Source organism: Petaurus breviceps, unplaced genomic scaffold (genome assembly GCF_028583685.1).
Source record: "Petaurus breviceps papuanus isolate PSGF00001 unplaced genomic scaffold, PetGlider_PUasm1.0 225, whole genome shotgun sequence".
Taxonomy (NCBI): domain Eukaryota; kingdom Metazoa; phylum Chordata; class Mammalia; order Diprotodontia; family Petauridae; genus Petaurus; species Petaurus breviceps.
In genome coordinates this window covers 4240306-4260793 of record NW_027185889.1, presented here as the reverse complement: position 1 = coordinate 4260793, position 20488 = coordinate 4240306, and positions in this window count along the sequence as shown.

Here is a 20488-nt window from a genome sequence, read left to right as displayed (position 1 = left end):
ATAGGCATATATTATGTTCCATTGCAGCAGAGATTGTGTTTCATTCTTTGTATTTCTATCCCTAGGGCATAATGTAGCATCTGGTACATAGTAGACATTTAATAAATGTTTTTTTGAATTCATGATTGATTATCTTCTCTGACCTTGGAAGTAGAGTTGAATTGTTCCTCAAAGAAGATCTATTAAAAATGGATGATATCACCTCTCACCTCCCACACTCATTCAGCAACCCACACATTCATTTTGGAAGAAAAAAAAATTCAAGTATCATTGTGAGAAGGGCATGGAACCTTAGCCAAGTTCTTTGTTTGTTTTTGTTTTATTTTTTCACTAGGTCCCAGTTTCTTCAACTCTTAAAAACAAAAGGTGAGGGGGTTGCCATATATGACTTTGAAGGTCTCTCCCAGCTCTAAATCAGCAAATGAGTCATATACTATTCCCCTAGTTCTCCTAAGTGAGCAATGACATTTGCCAGATGAATTTCTTCTTCTATATAAATGAATAAAATAATGCTTCAACCACCTTCCTCACTAGATTGAAGTCAGAGAAGTATTTGTTTTAACTTGAAATTCTCTCCATGAAAGTCAGTTTCTGCCATAGGCAGGGAACAATTATTATTTCTAACCATAGGATCAAAGATTAAGGGCTAGAAAGGACCATAGAACCCTCACTTTAGAAGTGAGGAAACTGACACCCAGAAAGGTCAAGTGACTTGCCCAAGGTAACATAAGTAATATGTAGCAGAAGTGGAATTCAAAATTAATTCCTTTAAGTCCAAATAAATGCATTTTCCTCAGATATCAACATTTTTCCTATCATCAACTTTGAATGTTGAAGGTGCTAAGCAATCACAATCATATATATATATATATATATATATACTCAATATTTTCCACGCATATCACTTCTTAGACTAATTCTCTACTAAAATGGGCTCTGAAAAGTGCCTGGCTAGGATGTTTGAAGTAGTTCTACCTCTCAAACACCCCAAATGGAATCCCAATAGCTCTTGGGAATGTAAATCTAAGATCAGTTAATAACAAATAGGTAAGATGGTACATACTCCAAGAGAACATTCATCTAAGATTTTCCCTTTCCCTATGCCCTCCAAGTAAAATGTGGTAGAGGTGATTTACTAGCCACTCTCATGTCCAGATCAGCTATTATGAGGCCTCTTTCAGAAGTTCAGCTTCCACTTAATCTGTCCTATCACAAAGTACAATTTCATACAAATGCAGGTCCCTAGTTTTCTTATAGGTGGTACAGTGGATAGAGCTCCAGGTTTAGACTCATGAAGACTCATTTTCTTGAGTTCAAATCTTGTCTCATACATTATCTAGCTCTGTGACCCTGGGCATGTCACTTAATCCTGTTTGCCTCAGTTTCCTCATTTGTAAAATAAGCTAGAGAAGGAAATGGCAGACCCCTCCAGGATTTTTGCCCAAGAAAACCCCTAACAGATTCTCAAAGAGTCAATTGTGAGTGAAACAAGTGAACAACAAGCTTGTTTATACTATAAACATTGATACTATTGTTTGTGTTATAATTCTGGTTACACAATCATAGCCTCTGAATTGTCAGTTTTCAACCGGCTCTTTAGGTTATTTCACAACTCCTCAAGTTAAAGAAGAAATCAAAAAATCTCTTACTGGCAAAACTAAAACAAGGGATGCTTTTTTTTGGTTTATAATCTCAATGAATAGAAAATGTTCTCAGAGCAAATTGTCTTGACATCTTTTTAACATTTATCCTATCCTAATTTGTGTTTTAGACCATTTTCTACATAATTATTTCCCGTTAGAATATAATTTCCATGGGTACAAAGATCATATGGTATTTAAATATATTTTGTATGCATATATTGTCTTCTCTTATAGAAAGTAAGCTCCTTGAGGACAAGGAATTGTTTCATTTTTTGTGTTTTTGTAACACTAGCACCTACTACAGTGTCTGACACATAGCAAACAATAAATATTTGCACACTCATCCATTATCATGTAATATTCTTGAGTATATGACCCTGGACAAGTCCCTTAACCCTATTTGCCTCAGTTTCCTCATCTGTAAAAAAATGGCAAACCACTCAGTATCATTGCCAAGACAGTGCTAAATTGTCATTTCAACCCCACCCAACTCCTCTGATATCAACCCTCTTCTCTGCACTCATTCAAGCCACTGCTCCTATTCAGTTCCTTTTTTACCCCTACCTTAGACTATAGCAATGGCCTTCCAATTGTCTTCCTTGCTTCTCCATTCCATCCTCCAAAATTATTTTCCTGAAGTATAGATCTGACCATGTCAACTCCCTACTCAATAAACTTAAGTAGATCTTTATTAACTCTAGTACAAATATCATTTCATTTGTATCTCATACTTTTTATTTTCTATTTTTAAGATGTATAATGACCATGATTATTGGTAGATACAATGACATATGTTTTTATATTTTCTATAATTATATTTTGTATAATTTTAAAATAAGCAGATATACACATATATATGAGCATAATCAAAGCTTTTTTTTTTTTTACTGATGGGGTCTGTGATCAATAAAGTTTGTTTCTGCACTTCCACAAGCAGAACTCAATGAAAACATCAACATTTAGCATAAAAATAGAGTGAAATCCATCATGTTCTAGGTTTTTTTTTTTGGGGGGGGGGTCAGGGAGAAATTTCATATACCTTTTCCACATTTCTTATTGTTCCATAAGATGGAGTAGTAATTTCATAGTTTAATAAAACTCTCTCTCTCTCTCACTCTCGCTCTCTCTCTCCTTTCTCCATACATATGTATGCATATATACATACACATATATACATGTATGTATGATACACACACAATCCTTCTAAACAGAGCCTATTACAAGGTTCAGCTGAAACTTATTTGATTCTCTCATTAACATGCGTGATAAAAGAGGCCAGAAACAGAACTCTAAAACTCTTTTATCTTCATAGACTAAAAAGTTTGGATGTTTCTGCACTTCCACAAGCAGAACTCAATGAAAACATCAACATTTAGAATTAAAATAGAGTGAAATCCATCATGTTCTAGGTTTCTTTTTTTTTGTGGGGGGAGGGGAGGTAGGTCAGGGAGGACAAAAATTAAAATATTACTAGCCTTTGTACAGATATCAATTTCCCAAGAGAGAGAAATGAGGACTATTTCCAAAACTGTCAGGTAACAAATGCTGGAAGTTCCAGAGTAAGAAAACTGGAAAATCTTAAATTGCTTCCATTAGATTTTCAATTGACATTTGGTCTATTAATAATAACCTGCAAAGTTGCAGACTTTCCAGCCCTAGTCTTAAGACAGCAGAGGGTTTCCATTAAGTTATGTAGGCTTTGCCATCTAGTGCCACATTCTCACTGGTAACTCTTTTAAACAGGAATAATTATTCTACAGTGTATTTGCAAGCTCCATAGGGCACCAGACACAGCATATGGTTCTCACTCTGATCAACCTACTTTAAAACAACAACAAAAAAACTTTTAAATTAAAGTGCTGTATGGTATAAATTTTCTAAGTAATATTACTGCCTGGGGTATTAAAAAAAAGCCCTATCATTTATGACTAGAAATTTCATATACCTTTTCCACATTTTTTATTGTTCCATAAGATGGAGCAGTAATTTCATAGTTTAATAAAACTCTCTCTCTCTCTCTCTCTCTCTCTCTCTCTCTCTCTCTCTCTCTCTCTCTCTCTCTCTCTCTCTCACTCTCGCTCTCTCTCTCCTTTCTCCATACATATGTATGCATATATACATATACATATATACATGTATGTATGATACACACACAATCCTTCTAAACAGAGCCTATTACAAGGTTCAGCTAAAACTTATTTGATTCTCTCATTAACATGCATGATAAAAGAGGCCAGAAACAGAACTCTAAAACTCTTTTATCTCCAAAGACTAAAAAGATTACATTGCCCATAAGTGATGATTATTTCACTTGCCTTCTAGATTAGGAAGAAAAATAACTATGCATGTGCTTTTGCCCAAACAAACTGTATATACAGATGGGAGAGTAGCAATTCCTTCCAGCAACACTTCTGTCCTTCCTTCAATAAAACAAGCAGTAAGCAGCCAAGACAGGATTTGAACTCAGGTTCTTATACTCCAAAGTTACAACTCAGTATTTATAATTTTATGTAAAATATAATGATTAGCACCCATAATGATTAAGGCCTCTTCCAACCCTAAATCCTAAACCCCATGGTCCTTTAGGGAGATGTAAAAAGCATGGATTAATCCAGTGATATGTAAATAGCAGAGAAATCTAGAATAAAAAAATGAAAAAAAATACTATTCAGAAAACCGACTCATAAGTCTAGAACTGGAGTTCTTCACTGGGCATCCACAGACCCTTGAGGTAGCCATGGATAGATGTCAACGGGTCAATGAATTTGCATAGGAAAAATTACATCTTTATTTCAATATAATTGGTTTCCTTTGGAATTCTATTTTATTTTATGTATTTAAAGACATTATTCTGAGATGTAGTTCACATTTAAGATATAGAAGTAGAAGGCACCCTAGAATTCATCTCACCCAATAATCCTTAACCTAGATTCAGGCAGTCAATCAACAAAGGCCTCTGAGGTAGGCACATTGGCCCTGCTTCAAAGGCCCCTCGTGGCACCTCCCTGTTTGGCTATCTGAGAATGCCCAGGCAAGCCCAGGTTACACTAACAAAGAAGCAAAGAAGTCCATAACACGGAAAACAACAACAACCTGATCTGGTTCAGCTCTCTCATTTTGCTGATGGGAAAAATGAAGGCCAGAGAGGGTAAGTGATTTATCAAAAGTCATACAGGTAGTGAATATGCCAAGATTCAAACGCAGGCTCTTTTTATTGTGCCAGTCACCAGTTCCAACTTAGGTGAAAAGATATAAGGGTTTTCTACCTACAGTGTTGCCAAAAAAGATTTGTAAGAAACTGTTGACCTCAGGAGGCCTTTCCATCCATGTCCTCCAAAGTAATTGGGAACAATTGTGTTTTTCTGTGACTGTTGCTGTATCTGTACATTGTTTCTTAGAGATTAGAGGGAGAGTGGGAGGATGGGAGAGATGGAACCATTTTTTCTTTGTATTTCTTCCTTCTGTAGAACAGTGGTTATAAGCCTGAGGCTCCCATTGATTCAAAAGTCTGTGGGAGATGAAAACAAGACATCATTCCCTTGCACTTCCCACCATGAGTATGAAATGATCTACAATTTAACCTACTGCATCAGTGCTAATGCCTCAATATGTTTTAAATCATCACCGAGCTGTTTTCTAGGACTGTTTCTTCTGGGTCCTGGACTATTAAGCTGATGTTCTGAAAATTCATACTCATTTAATATACTTTAGCACTTTCCCCAAGGGAAAAGATTTTGCTCCAGTTAAATTCAATAGGCTAGATTACTTTTTGCCTGACTGAAATTTCTCAACTGACACTAACCATAAAAAAGAGTTCTTGTTACTGGTGCTTCTCAATAACAAATGTTTTGTCATATCATGCGAAACTGTGAATTAATGCAAGAGTGAATTAATTTTGTCATTCTCATTAATATTATCCTAACCTTTCAATTATTCTATTATTATTTAAAGGTGGTTAAACTCCCCCCTTTCCCCACCCAAGAATTACCTTGAGTTTCATCACATTTAGGGAATGTGTATTGGAAAAGGTTGTATTCACAACTGTAACTAGGGAGAGCTGAACTAACGTGACAAAAATTAGAGGTGAATGACAGCACTTGTATTTGTCAGTAATTAGAAGCTAGTATGGAGTTAGAAGAGTAGTTAGGTAAAATAGGAAGATATAGTACATTATCATTTGCTGGTGTCACATACCACATGATCTGCACTCCTGGCCTTCCCTTGCTCCCTTATCTGGCAACAGTCTCCCCACCTATAGCTTCCAGGTCTCCCAGGGTCTCTGTCTCCCTGCTAACAGGTGATCATACAACCAAAGAATCATAGACATAGAATTGGAAAATACCTTGAGGGCCATTTGTTCAAAACTTTCACTTTATAGATAGGGAAACCGAGGACCAAGGAGGTGGCATATCTTACCCAAGGTTGGACAGTTCTCTGGAGTCTCTCCCCACAGAACCTTTATCCTTAGAGGTTTTCCCCATCCCCAACTGAACTGTCTTAATATTTACATTTTAGGGTATATTTTCTCCTGCATGTCGTGGGCATATTTCATATTTCAAGCTTGCCCCAAGTCCCAGGATTGCTAGTTACTACTCTGGTGGGACTAGAGGTTAACCTAGATTTGAAAAGTTCAAGAGGAGAGGGAAAAACAAACTCACAACACAGAAGATATGGAGACAGGGATGAGTCTGGCAATGTATAGAGAGGGTGGCATGGTGGTGGCAAAGGTATCAAAGGAGGCAAAAGTGAAAAAATAAAAATATTGACACCAGGTCATTCTCATTTCATGCTGATACTATGGTACTGAATATCTTGATTTAAAAAAAAATCTAGAAGAACATAAGCTCCTTGAGGACAAGGTTTGCCTCATTTTTATATTTTATATCACCATCCTATAGCCTAATACCTGGCACACAATAGGTAGTTAATAAATGCCTAATAAATGCTTAACCAAAGAATTAAAAATCTTAGGTGCCCAAATTCTGTTCAGTTTCTTTCTGCTACCAATTATCATAAAGGGTTTGGAGTATAGTACAAAGTTGATGAACTACATATGTTCAGAGCCACAAATCCAGCAGGATCAGCTGTCCCTTCAGCTGTTGTGCTCACTTGTTTCTAGTTTGCCTATCTTAAATAATAATAATAATAATGTAATGGGAAAATATGTGCTGCAATCTTTTTTTTATTTTTTTGCATTGTGTTTTTGAGTTTCTGGAATTATCCCAAGAACTGTAGAAACCAACACCTACCACTTTTAGATTGATTTATGACTTACAATATTTTTAAAATGTTTGGACAGACATTTAGGTATGGTTTCCAAATATCACTCAAATGGTAAAAATACACACACACATGTGATAGATGTATATAACTATATGTAATATTACTTAAAGCAGAATGACCTTTTTTCATTTAGTAGGAAGAATTCTGAAAAACTTGCATTACTTAAAGATAATTGCATGGAGAGCTGTATTTCATCACCAAGCCTACGTCTCATTCTTCCTTTGGGATTTTAAATACACAGTGCCTTCCCACATTCATTCTTGGCATCCCACTTATTTGTAGATTTTATTCTTCCACTAGGTGTAAAAGATATCCTCAAAGTTCTTGATTTCCCAGACACTTTCTTCAATGACTCCCATTTCATTAGCCTGGCTTGGTGTTCCTCGTGGTAATAGATTGAAACTAGGACAAGGACCTTTAATGACAAGCACCTTTTTCCCCCATCTCAGGTCTGGTTAAACTCCATGGTTTTGTCACATAATTTCATGTCTTTGAAGCCAGCACAGTAAATGCAGTTATTAGTCACTGTGAGTTGTCAAGAGAGGAAGACATTTTTGAGATGGTTTCTTCCCAGGAGCCTGTCTATCTTCACTCTATCACATTTTCAGGATGAAAGATTGGCTGAAAACTGCTTCTTAGAGAAAGTCTGCTTAGTACAAGCTCACTGAAGGACTTGAAAGTGACACTTTGCTATCAAACAACTGTATTTTTTTCCCATCCAGATGTAGAAGCCATCGCATTAAATTGAAAGAAACCACAACTCCAATGTTCCCTCACCTTCCACATAATTTTTCTTACAAATTTAAGGTCAGCCTATGACCTAACATGGAATAAAATGTTTTACAACACAAGGTCAACCCAATGGCTATATAGTTATGCTCTGAACTTTGTCATTACATCCCTAGGGACTTGAGAAATGTCTTATCTTCTTGTAAAAATGTTTTTAATGACAAGAACAGAATTTGATAGCATCAGATATTGTGATAATGTATCAATTACTTTAAGAAAACCAAGATGTAGCTTGATGGGTTTCATTCCCTCTCAACCCCCCCCAAAAAAAAATTCATTTCACTCCCATCACCACCCAAGATATCATCTTTCCTGTCTGGAGAATTCAATCTTTTGATGTCAGAAAATTCCACTCTCCCCACCCCCACCCCTACCCCACGTCCTTCCTGGTAGTTGCCTCAGTTGCTCACTACATCAGAAGCCTGGGCTCTAGACAGTTCTCACTTCATTCCCCAGACTTCTGCTTCCTAGCTACCATTGTCTTCATGCATACGATGCCCACTTCTCCCAACCACCTTCCCCTCAAAAAAACTATACTTTCCTTATCTGAAACAATAATTAAACCCATTTTGACACGACTCCTGAAAAGAACATTTTAATGCTCCCCTATACTCAGCTCATCATTTTTATGCCTTTCTAAACCAAAACACTCCATACTAACCATCATTGCTCTATATATGCTGCCCCCCCCCCATTAGAATGTCAGTTCCTTGAAGGCAAGGATTTTCTTTTTATTTGTATTTTAAAGCATTATTTTTATGCAGAAAAATTAAATAGCTTTCTTATATTTGATCTAGATAGCACATTGAGTAACTTTCTATGTCCCTTGAGACCCCTGACATGACATTTAAATGATTTTCCCCAGAGGTTCTATGGTCCTGGCGCAAAGAAAAACAGAATTTGAAGAAAAAGATCCTGAGCTGGGTTAGGACCGACCTTGATTTGTGTGCATGGGTCCAAGAGGGAGAGGGCGAGTGCTCTAGCCCCACTGGGTCAGTAGAAGTTGTATGTTACATGGCTAATAAGGGGGTGGAATCATTGCATTTGAAAGGTATGTTCTTCCATCTCTGGATATATGATCCTGTTCATTATCTCTACTTTTTTTGTGATGTTCCCCAGGGTAAATTTCAAATCTAAATCTATGATTCAAAAGTTGCCCAGTATAGAGATATTGTCAGAGGCCAAATTCAAACCCAGATCATACTGACCCCACAACCCAACACTCTACTTTCTGTATCATTGTCTCTTCATGTTTCTATGTACTTAATTATGTATAATGAACCACAATTCAAGGATATTTCTTCTTAAATGTCCAACACATTATAGATGACTAAGTTCCCTCAAAGCTTAGTTTAATCTTAAGAACCAAACTATGGTAGAGGTCATCACATTTCTTTTATCTTGGGGCACATGCATGCTATTTTAGAATAATTGAATAAAAATGGTACATATAGCATGCAAACATTTTCTTTTTTTCAGGAAACTCACAGTATTTGTTTAATTTTTTGTAAAATGACCTCATGGCCTCTGATATTCTCTTTCTCTTTTTCAACCTGATAACTGGCTTACGAATGATTCATTTGGAAGAAATGCAAATAGGAACCTGCATTTGTTATGAGTGTCCTCCTGAAACAAGTCTGCAATCCTTTGCTTCACATCTTCTATCAATCTACCATGAGATGCTTGATATACTCCTGAACTCTTTTTGCTTTCCTGATGACTAAATTTGCCCTTCAGTCACATTTGCTCACCAGCAATATTAAATGAATGAGTCGATGTCTTATTGGAAGAAACAGATTGAAAACTTGTGTGTCCTATTGTGTCACATCTGGGTGAAGCCTCCAATGCAATTGTTTTTACTTTCTTTTAATCTTGCAAAGAAATGTAAAAATGGAAGAATGAACCCTGCGTTCAAAGTCATTGTCAGAGACAATGAAGTCATAGGCTTCTGTTTTTAATAACCTCTCACAAGACACAGATCATCATTAATCATAAATGACATACAGATTTTCTTGTTTCAGGCAATGCTAGGGGTCTGAACATTTTAAGTGTCTTATGAATTTGTGCAGACAACTTCTCCCATCATATTGCATGGAAAATGAGTCGTGATGAAAAGATGAAACATTTTAAGCATTTGAAATAACTGAAAATGCAAACACTTTATGACATTTAATGTAATGTATGCCTAATTCTTTGGCTACTGTCATCCAACATAGTACAGTGGGCAAAACACTGAATTCGCAATCAAAAGACCTGACTTCAAATCCCATAAGACCTGAGAAAAATCTGTTAGCTTTTCTAAGTCTCAGTTTCCTCGTATATAAAGTGAGAGGGCTAAACTTGGTAATCTGTAAGGATCTTTCTGGTTATAAATCTATGATCCTATGACCTTTGGTATGTTATCACAAATACATCAATAGACAAACATTTATTCAATGTCTACTGCTTGCTCAGCAATGTGAGGGTTACAAAGTTTTATAAGAAAAAGTCTCAAAACAGCTGGGTAAGAAATAGAAAAAAATAATAATAAACAAATCCTTCTTGATTTTTAAAACATTAACCATTTTGGTGATTATCCCAAGACTAAATGTATCAATTTATTTCCTTTGAAGTCTATGAATACATACATAATTATATATGTGTGTTTATTTCTTTGTACATATATACACACATATATCCATGTACACAATGATACTTATGTGTACTATATACATGTGTATAGGTAGCTATATGCATTATGTACTGGGTACATATATACATACATGTATACACATACATACAATGTATATGTATACACAGAGGTTTTATACATATAGTTATTTATATGTATACTTCATTTTTTTAATATATAACTATGTTTCAACATAATTGGTCTCCTTTGTAATTCAATACATTTTATTTTATGTATTTAAAAAACACTATTCTGAGAAGGAATTCATAGACTTTGCCAAATAATCAATGGGACCCAAAAAGGTTAAGAACTCCTAATATAGAGCTGAAATAACCTTCAATAATATTTGATTCACTCCATCTGAAATCGCTGTCTTATATTTGCTTAGATTTTATTGTTTTCATGCTAGTCATTGTCCAGCATTCCCTCCTCCCAATATAGATTAAACAGATATGGTATTCAAACCTGGCTTCTCTCATGCCAAATCTATTAATTTTCCATTTTGTTTTTCTCTTCAAGGTATGTTACCAGGTAGAGAGACAGGAAGACCTGAATTCGTTTCCTAGCTCTAAGATAAAATGACTTTGTGACCTCTCAATGTTAGACAATTCTCCAAAATTATAAATTTCCAAAGACAACTTCTGCCTTGATAGAGAAAGTTGCCATACTCGTAAGTTCCTGAAGTCAATGAAATTACATATCCAGACCAAAATAAATACATCGATAAAATTATTCACAAATACCAAGGGCAAATGGAAAACCAGACTTTCACCTAATATAAAGTTACTTTGATTACCTTAGTGAATGCTGAATCAAGTAAACTATATTTGCCAATTTCCTTGTGAGTAAGCAATCATTTTAATTTTCCACTTCTATGCCAAATGAGTTCATTTTAATTAGAAAAAAATCCAATATGTTGGATTGCCCTATGAGTTCAGTGAAGTTCTTGTCATGCTACCAGAACAAAACTGAACAGGAAGTAAGTAGTCTTTGGTTGGAGCACAAAGCTAAGAGGTAGAATTCCTAGTTCTTTCCTACCTCATTTATTTTAACAAATCAATTAGTTTCCCTCTTATTAGAACAGAAAATTTGACTATACCAAAACCAAGATGTCATCATCCAATCTTTACTGAAAAACTTTCTGTGAAAAGGAACTTGCTACCTGCAGAGGAAGCCAATTTTACTTTGAGGTAGCACTAATTGTCAAAAAATCTCTCCCCAAAATACACCAGCCCCAAATCATTCTGTATTAAATTTCTACCCACTGCAATATCTCTAAAGTCTGGGACCAAGCAGTATAAGTTATTAGGCTTTTGTCTGTTTTCCAAAGGTCAGCCCTTCAAATACTTAAAATTGACTGCCATGTCCCTTCCTAACTCTTCTTCCAGCTAAGTAGTTCTTTTTTTTTTTTTTTTTAAAGCAAGTGGGGTTAAGTAACTTGCTCAAGGTTACATGGCCAGTTATTATTTCTGGGTGTGGTGCTGAGTATCTGAGCCCAGATTTGATCCAGGTCATCCTGACACTGGAGCCAGTGCTCTTACTCGCTGAGCCACCTGGCTGCCCCTAAGCAATTGGGGTTAAGTAACTTGCTCAAGGTTACACGGCCAGGTGTTTCTGGGTGGGTGCTAAGTGTCTGAGCCTCGGATTCGATCTCCAGGTCTTCTCAACACTGGAGCCTGTGCTCTTACTCGCTGTGCTACCTGGCCGCCCCTAAGTAGTTCTTTCAAGTAGTCCTCATACAACATCATTCTCCGGTACCCTCATTTTGATTTAATTTCTCTAGATGTGTTGCTTAAAAGGTGGGAAGAGAGGAGATCAAGGCTACTGATGAATGGGATTAACTTTGAAAAGAAGGTCCAATTCTTCCTCTGAGATTGGTGAAGGGAGGATAGAGGAGAAATGAAATATATTTTCCATTATCAGTTATGGAACAAAGTAGTGGGGAGAGGTGTTGGCTATTCTCTATTTTTTCTCATTTTTTTTTCTTGAGAAGGGAAAAGGTAAGGTCATTGACTAATAATGAGATTGGCAGGGTTTGAATCAGAGGTTTGGAGAGAATAGAAGCAGCTTGGAATAGTCACTCTAGGAAATGAAATAGGGAGTCCATAAGAGATGAATAAACTGTATTACTGAGCAGCAGTATATTTTTCAAATAAAGGCAAGACACCCCCAATGATTATGATTCCAGATTCACTATTTTCATAGTTCTTGGTATATGAAACTCAAGGGATTTCATATTAGAAATATGTTAGAAATAAGCTAAAATCACACCAGTATGGTTAAAGATTCTTAAGACTTTTAATTAAGCACCATGTATATGTGGCCTGTTCAAATATACTACCAAGACATTCTCCTCCTTGGTGTACTTCAAAAATATCTGAATAAAAATGGGGAATGGAGGGGGGGAAATCTTGTGTAAGTAAAAATATTTATATATAAGAGGGGGACTCTGTGTTCCCAACAAATCACATTTAATAGTTTTTCACAACAAATAAAATAAATGCATCTAGGGAAAAAGAAGGGATCAGATGAAAAAAAATGTGTGTATATATATATTGCAGATGGTTTTGTATTCAAGACATTTAGACAATGAAGACTAATATTTAGGAACCAAAAGTCATTCTCTAGTAAATAAGTGGCCAGATGATATGAACAACAATTTTCAAAAGAAGAATTGCAAGCTATTAGCAGGCATGTAGGAAAAAGTTCCAAATCACTAATAATAAGAGAAATGCAAATTAAACAACACTGAATTTTCACCTCACACCCAGCAAATTGACAAAAATTACAATATTGAAGGGGTTGGTTGTGGAAAGAGAGGTACACAATGCATTGTGAATGGACCTATGAATTAACATAATCATTCTGAAAAGTAATTTGGAATTATGCAAATAGAAGGTTTAAAATGTCCATATACTTTAGACCAGAGATTCCATCACTAGTCATATACAACAAGGATATCACTGACAAAAAAATAAAGGTTTCATATCCACTGAAATAGTTACAGTAGGACTTTTTATAGCAACAAGGAACTGGAAAAAATAGACGCCCATTAACTGAGGAAAATGTGTGCATACACACATATATACATATGTTTGTGTGTAACATTCATATACACAATACATATACATGCATATATATGGTACGTGAATATAATATAATGTTATTGTGCTGTAAGAAACAATATGACAGATATCAGAAAGAATGGGAAGGCTTAAATAAATGGATGCAAAGTGAAATAAAACTGATATAACAATATACATGATGATAAGATGACAGGAAAAACAATGACCATCTCTCTGATTCATATCTTCCTTCAAGCAAAAGTTGGTCTTTGACAATGAGTATTCAAGGCTTCATTGGTGCTGTGGGAAAAAATATTGGCTCTGGAGTCAAGTGACCTCTCTGATACTTATTACCAGTGTGACCTGGGGCAAATCATCTAGCCTCTCTGGGCCTCAGTTTCCTCATCTGCAAAATGAGGAGTTTAGAGATGATCCCTGATGTCTTTCCAACTCTCAAATTTATATTATGATTCTTGATTGAAGTAAATACATAAAACATTTGACATGAATAGCAACTTAATATATTTTAACATCTTTAGTGAAGGAAGAATGATTAACAAATAATCTAATTTATGAAGGCAAGTAAAAGACATTAAAACATTATTACCCTTTAAAACAAAAAATATGAAATAAGTTATTCTTTATATAAGGCATTAATGGCCTCATCTATGAATTTGCATAAATATGTCTAAATTACATATGTACTGAGACAGGAATTCAGGCACAACACACACTATCATATGATTACTTTATCTATGATCAAAACAAAAGGTCTTAGTCAAAATATGTTCATTATTTTAGGCATTTAGAGAACCCTGTATCATTAATATTCAATTGTGTAGTAGTGGTGTTAAAAATCAAATATAAATGAATTTCTGCAGCTATATATTGATTTTTTTCAAAAAGTACAAATTGACATTATCTATATTCTATTTTTAGTTATTTTAATTTCCTAATTCCATTTTAATTTCCTTCAGGCCTCAGGAGTTTTGCAGGCCACTTGTCAATGAGGTGCATTGAGTCTGACACTTCTAGCTGGCCTAGAAGCCTGAAAGGCTTGGGGTCAAAGCCTACCTTTAGTCACTCTCACAACCTTCAGTGCTCTAAGCAACTCTCTCATTCTAGAACTGGCCGAGAAAGTGCTGGACTGCTTGGTCAGAGAAATTTCTTACCTCATGGGAACCTCACTATGAAATCATAGGTTCACTCCATGTCCCTTACAGCTCCTCTCAGTTCCCCATTGCTTTCATTCCTTTCCCATTCTCCTTGGATTCAGAGAGCTGGAAGTGACCTTCAGAGGAAGGGTTCTTCATTCCATTTGAGTAATTTGGTTTTGTTTTGCATTATAGATCCCATTGGAAATCTGGTTTAGCATATGAATTCCTCAGGATGTTTTTAAATGCATAAAATAAAATACATAGGCAATCACAAAAGAAACCAATTATTTTGCAATATAGTTATCAAAATATTTTTAAAAGAAAAATTATGGACTGCAGGTTTATAACCTTTGCTTTGGAGATATATATCAATAAACTCCCTCATTTTGCAAATAGGGAACTGAGTCTCAGAGAGATGAACTACTTCATCTTCCTAATATTTTCCATAATAACTTCACAATTCTCTTCAATTCTACCTTTGTCTACAGTCCAACTTACGGGAACTGTCACACCTTGACCTTTGGAACTTTGTCATCATTTAACATGGCTCCATCTCTAAGGTTACAAATATTGATATTCCTTCCTCTGATTGCAACCCCCTTTCCTTCTATCTATTCCCCACATCCAGTTCTTCTGAACCTAGTTTTTACTCTCATCAGATTCTCTTGTAGTTTCACTCACCTTGTTACCAGTGTAGACTCCATGTTAAGACATTTCAATAATTAAATTGGTCTCAATGAAGTACTCCCTTCCACCTTCCCAGTACTTGAAACAGATAATAGGAATTAGAAATTCATTAGTGAGTATCCAGTTTGATGGAAGAAGTTAGATGGTGGCATGGATACAATGTTGGGCTTGGAGTCAGGAAGAACTAAGTTTAAATCCAGTCTCAGGTAGTTAGTAGTAACCCTGGAAAAGTCATTTAAGTTTTCTTGCCTCAATTTCCTCATCTGTGCAATGGGGATAACAAGAGTAGCTACCTTCACAGCGTTGTTCAGAGGATCAAATGAGATAATAATTGGAAAGTTCTTAGCACAATACCTGGCATATAGTAAGAGCTATAGAAATGTTATTTATTATTATCGTTGTTGTTATTTTTATTGTTATTCTTTATTAAGCAAAGATCAATGAGTGCTAGGTGCTAGAAATATGATGACTACTGGAAATAAGCCCAAGTCATTCAGAAACTTAAACTTTGCTGGAGGGAGAAGGGAATGACAAAAGAGTAAAGAACAAAGCTCCAGCTAAAGAGGATAAATAGATGGATTGAGGGACAGACTAGAGAGTTGAGAACAGAGGTGGTAAAGGATAAAGTCAAGAGAAAAGGAAGTTTGAAAGACCCACAAAGACACAAGTGAGGGTCATTCCTGAGAGCGTGAATTATATCTGTAGCAAAGTACAGAAGTCCCATAAAGGGTGAAAAAGAAACAGAGAAAGCAATAAAAAATTATAAGGATTTTTTTTGAGACCACATCTTGATCAAAAATTGGCTCTAAATGCTTTAAGCTTGGGAGTCTAAGCTGGGAAGGAATGAAAGCAATGTGGAAGCTAGTCTTCCTGCACACAAAATCAGTATATTATAAAAAAGGGTAGGAATCCATAGTGGAATTGAATCAAGGTGGCAGATCGCTGAGATGCAATAGAATTTAAGATTAAAGAGGCATGAATAGAAAGAGAGTAGAAAGAAATAAAAATTAAAAGTAGGCAGGAACCTTTGCAGATGGAGAGAGTGCAAAGGAAGTTTGGGTGCCAGAAAGACTTGAACCAGATTGAATAATGTCCATACCAGCAAAAGCTGAGGAATAGAACTCATCATTGAAGCAAACAGCAGTTCCTGACATATCTAATTTTAAAGGAAACCAGGCAATGAAATCAGGTCAAGTAGGGAAAGACCTGTTTGAAAAGCCTGTCTCAGACAATTACTAGCCATGTGACCTTGGACAAGTCATTTGCCCTCTCTCACCCTCTTTTCTAATCTGCAAAATAGAGATGATCTGTCTCACAGGATTGTTGTGAGGATCAAATGAGACAAGTCATATACTTTGCAAGGTTACTCAGTTGTTTCAGTCATGTCTGACTCTTTATGACTCCATTTGGGGTTTTCTTGACAAAGATACTAGAGTGATTTTTCCATTTCCTTCTCATCTTTACAGATGAGAAACTAAGGCAAACAGGGTTAAATAACTTGCCCAGGGTCACAAAGCTAGTAAGTGCCTGAAGAGAATTTGAGTTCTGTTCCTCCTGACTCCAGGGTCAGAACATTATCCACTGTACCCCTGACCTTCCCTAAACCTACAAGCCTTAAGGTGTTATATAAATTCTGGCCAATTGGCGAAGGAAATGGAAATAGAGATCAGAAGAGTAGAGAAATAGGCTGTAGGTGAAGCAAGATGCAGTTTTCTGTCTCTTTTTTGACACTTAAATAGATGTAGAGGGAAAGGGGGCAAACAACAACACCCCCATAACAATAACATGGCATCTTTGAAAGAGACCAAAAGGAATCCGTGTTGGAAATGTATTGGGTAGTTCAGCATTCAGTGTCACTTACATGTCAGTGTCACTGGCAAGTCACTTAACCCTGTTTGCCTCTGTTTCCTCATTTATTAAATGAGATGAAGAAGGAAATGGTAAATCACTCCAGGATCTTTGCTAAGGAAACCCCTATGGCCCAAAGGGTCATAAAGAATTGGGTACAACTGAACAACTGAACCATAACAACAATCACCATTAAGCAATCTAGGGGATTGTAGCAGCAAGCACCCCAGCGTTCCCAGGGTGGCTGCCAGCACAGGTTCTTGGATCTGCTTTGATAAAGGAAAGCAACTCAAAATGGGTTAACAAGCTTACTTTAGTCAGTCGAACATATATCGTTTACCTAGTTCAGGGGAAAAAAGGTCAGCACCCCGCACTTCAGAGTATACAGACAGAATTATCAAGACAGAAACAGATCAAGTAGACAGCTTTCCAAACTGTCCAACCATTACATCCATACCAAATCAACATCTGGGTTTCAACATCTGGGTTTTTCAAAGCCGGGGGGCTCTGGACAATGGCTTCCCATAATCCATATCAAATCACAGAACACTTCTCAAAGTGAGCCCCAAAACAAAGCTACACATCAGGGCTTATATAGCCTTCTCCTGGCTCAGAGAATGTAACAACCTTATTGAATCACTGGCCAATCAAGAAGTATCTACTGAAAGACAAGCCTCCCACCCCAGGCTCCAGGTGCACTTTAGCCTAGGGGCAGGGAAGATCTTTTTAAATTTACATTCCCATTAGGGGGATTCACGGGGTAAAGCCCTAGGCTTGAAGTTGAGAAGATCTGGGTTCAAATTTTACAACAAACACAGCTTGAATGACCCTGGACAAAGCACTTTACCTCCTTCAGCCTCCATTTCTTCATCTGTAAAATAGGCATAATAATATTACCTACCCCCCACAGGGTTGTCATAAGGATCAAATAAAATAGTATGTTAAGTGACTTGCAAACCTTAAAGCATTATGCAAATGTTAACTATTGTGACTAAATTTTCATTCCTTGTAGAAAAGGAAAGCTGAGAAATGGAACTCCCACAATGATTTGATTTGTCTTGACTCTGGAATGGAAATGCTATCCTATTATATTAGTGAGAAAACACACACACACACACACATATGCTACTTCTGAGCATTTCTGTTCCATGAAAAGATGAAGCACAGTAAATCTTTAAAGAGGAAACACCTTCTCACAAAGTTTTTAGCTCAAATTCCCAAAAGGGGATAAAAAAAGTTGTTCAGTGTGTTTGGAGGCTGGGAGAAGGAGAGGTTTAGAATGCTAAGATTTCCTTCAAAATAAAAATGAATTTATGAAGCTTTCGAACATTCTGTTCCTTTTCAACTATAGTTCATATAAAATATACAGTTCTGGAGGAAGGCAGTGGAATGCAGTAGCTTCAGTCTCAGAATTATTGCATTTCTCTTTCTTCAGGGGCCAAGTGTTGAATCCATAAATTTAATCCAGTCCTCTGCTGTGTGGGCCAAAGTTTATATCCTAAAATAATCTTAAGTAATTAAAATTGATTAGCAAAGATAAGCAATGAATGCCGACTCTGTACAACAATTACAATGGATCTAGAATTGCAGAATTGGCAGGACCCTCTACAGCCTTCTATTCAAACCCATAGTTGAAGAAGAATCCCTTCTATAACATATCCAGTAAGTGATCATATAGTGTTTGCCAGAAGATCTCCAATGAGAAGGAATACACTCCCACTCAGGCAGCCCATTCTACTTTAGGGGGGACTCAAATTGTTAGGAAACGTGTTTTGCTTTTGTTTTTCCAAGACACTCATTCTAAATTGCAAAGGACTTTCTGAAACTTCTACATATCTTTTTTTTTTTTTTGTAAGACCAAACAGAAAGCAGTATAATTCCTTCTCCAAGTAACAACCTTTCCAATATTTTGGAAATATAGTATTTCCACTTCAGAGTGAAGACAAATCAAATCATTCTTTCCAAATTTCTCTTCTGGCTATCCCCAGTTCCTTCAAATCATCCATGTATTGGCTTGAACTCAGACACCATCACCAAAATGATTTTTTTTCTCTAGATACCCTCCAGCTCATCCATGTTCTTCCTAAAATGCAATGTGCAAAGACAAACATAATATATTAAATCTGATCTGGTCAAGGAAAGGGAAAGAGACTACATTCTTATTCCTGGAAGTTCTGACTCTCAATGTAGCCAATAACCACATTAATTCTTTTAATTCCTATCACATACAGTTCACTCATCTTGGTCTTCCAACAATGACCCCAAGATAGCCCTCTCCACTTTGTATCTGTAAAACTGATGCTTTAACTCAAGTGTAAGATGAAACATATATCCTTATTAAAAGTCCTCTTATTATATTCAGCCTAATATTCTAGTTTGTCATGATCTTTGTTGTTCAGTCATATTTTATCTACATAATATTCTTTCTGACCCCATTTGGGATTTTCTTGGCAAAGATATTAGAGTGGTTTGCTATTTCCTTCTCCAATATTTTGCAGATGAGGAAACCGAGGCAAAAAGGGCTAAGTGACTTGCCCAGAGTCACACAACCAGTAAGTGTCTGAAGTCAGATTGGAGCTCAGGTCTTCCTGACTCCGGACCCTGTGCTCTATCCACTGTGCCACCTAGCTGCCTCTTGGCATGATCTTCAGGCATCCTCATTCTACTCTTTGATCTTAGCTATCCCTTTCCCTTCCCACCACTCCAGCACTGTGCCATTTTGAAATATGATAAGCATATCTTTCATGTCTTTTCTTATGTTGCTAATAAAAATATGAACTTTCTCAAAGGACCAAACACAAATGCCTGGTGGAAGTAAATAGAAAGGGAAGGGGTACATAGGGAACTCTTCTGATATATACTCCCCAAATATCCCCTTAGAACATAGAAATTCAGGAATTTAACCCTTAGAACCCTGGAGACTTCATCTCTTTTTTTTCTCCAGCACTATTGCTAGGGTCCCACTGTCCATATTGTTAAATGCCACACATAGCCCGCTGTAGACATCATCTAGTGCAAGTTTTTCATTTTACAGATGTGAAAAATGAAGTTCAGAAAAGGGAAGAGACTTGTAGTCAAGATTAGAGCTCGGATCTGAACCCAGCTCCTCTAACTTCAAATCTAGTAGGGGATCATGTATATCTAATCAAAAAGGAGTTTAATAGTAAAGCATTTGTTTTAAATTAAACTATAACCTTGTAAGAATTCACAAATTCACCTATTCTAAATTGAATTTTTTATATTCAAAGAAGTTTTTTCTCTCTCTCTCCTCTCTTCTCCCTCTGTCTGTCTCTGGATGTCTCTCTCTCTCTCTCTCTCTCTCTCTCTCTCTCTCTCTCTCTCTCT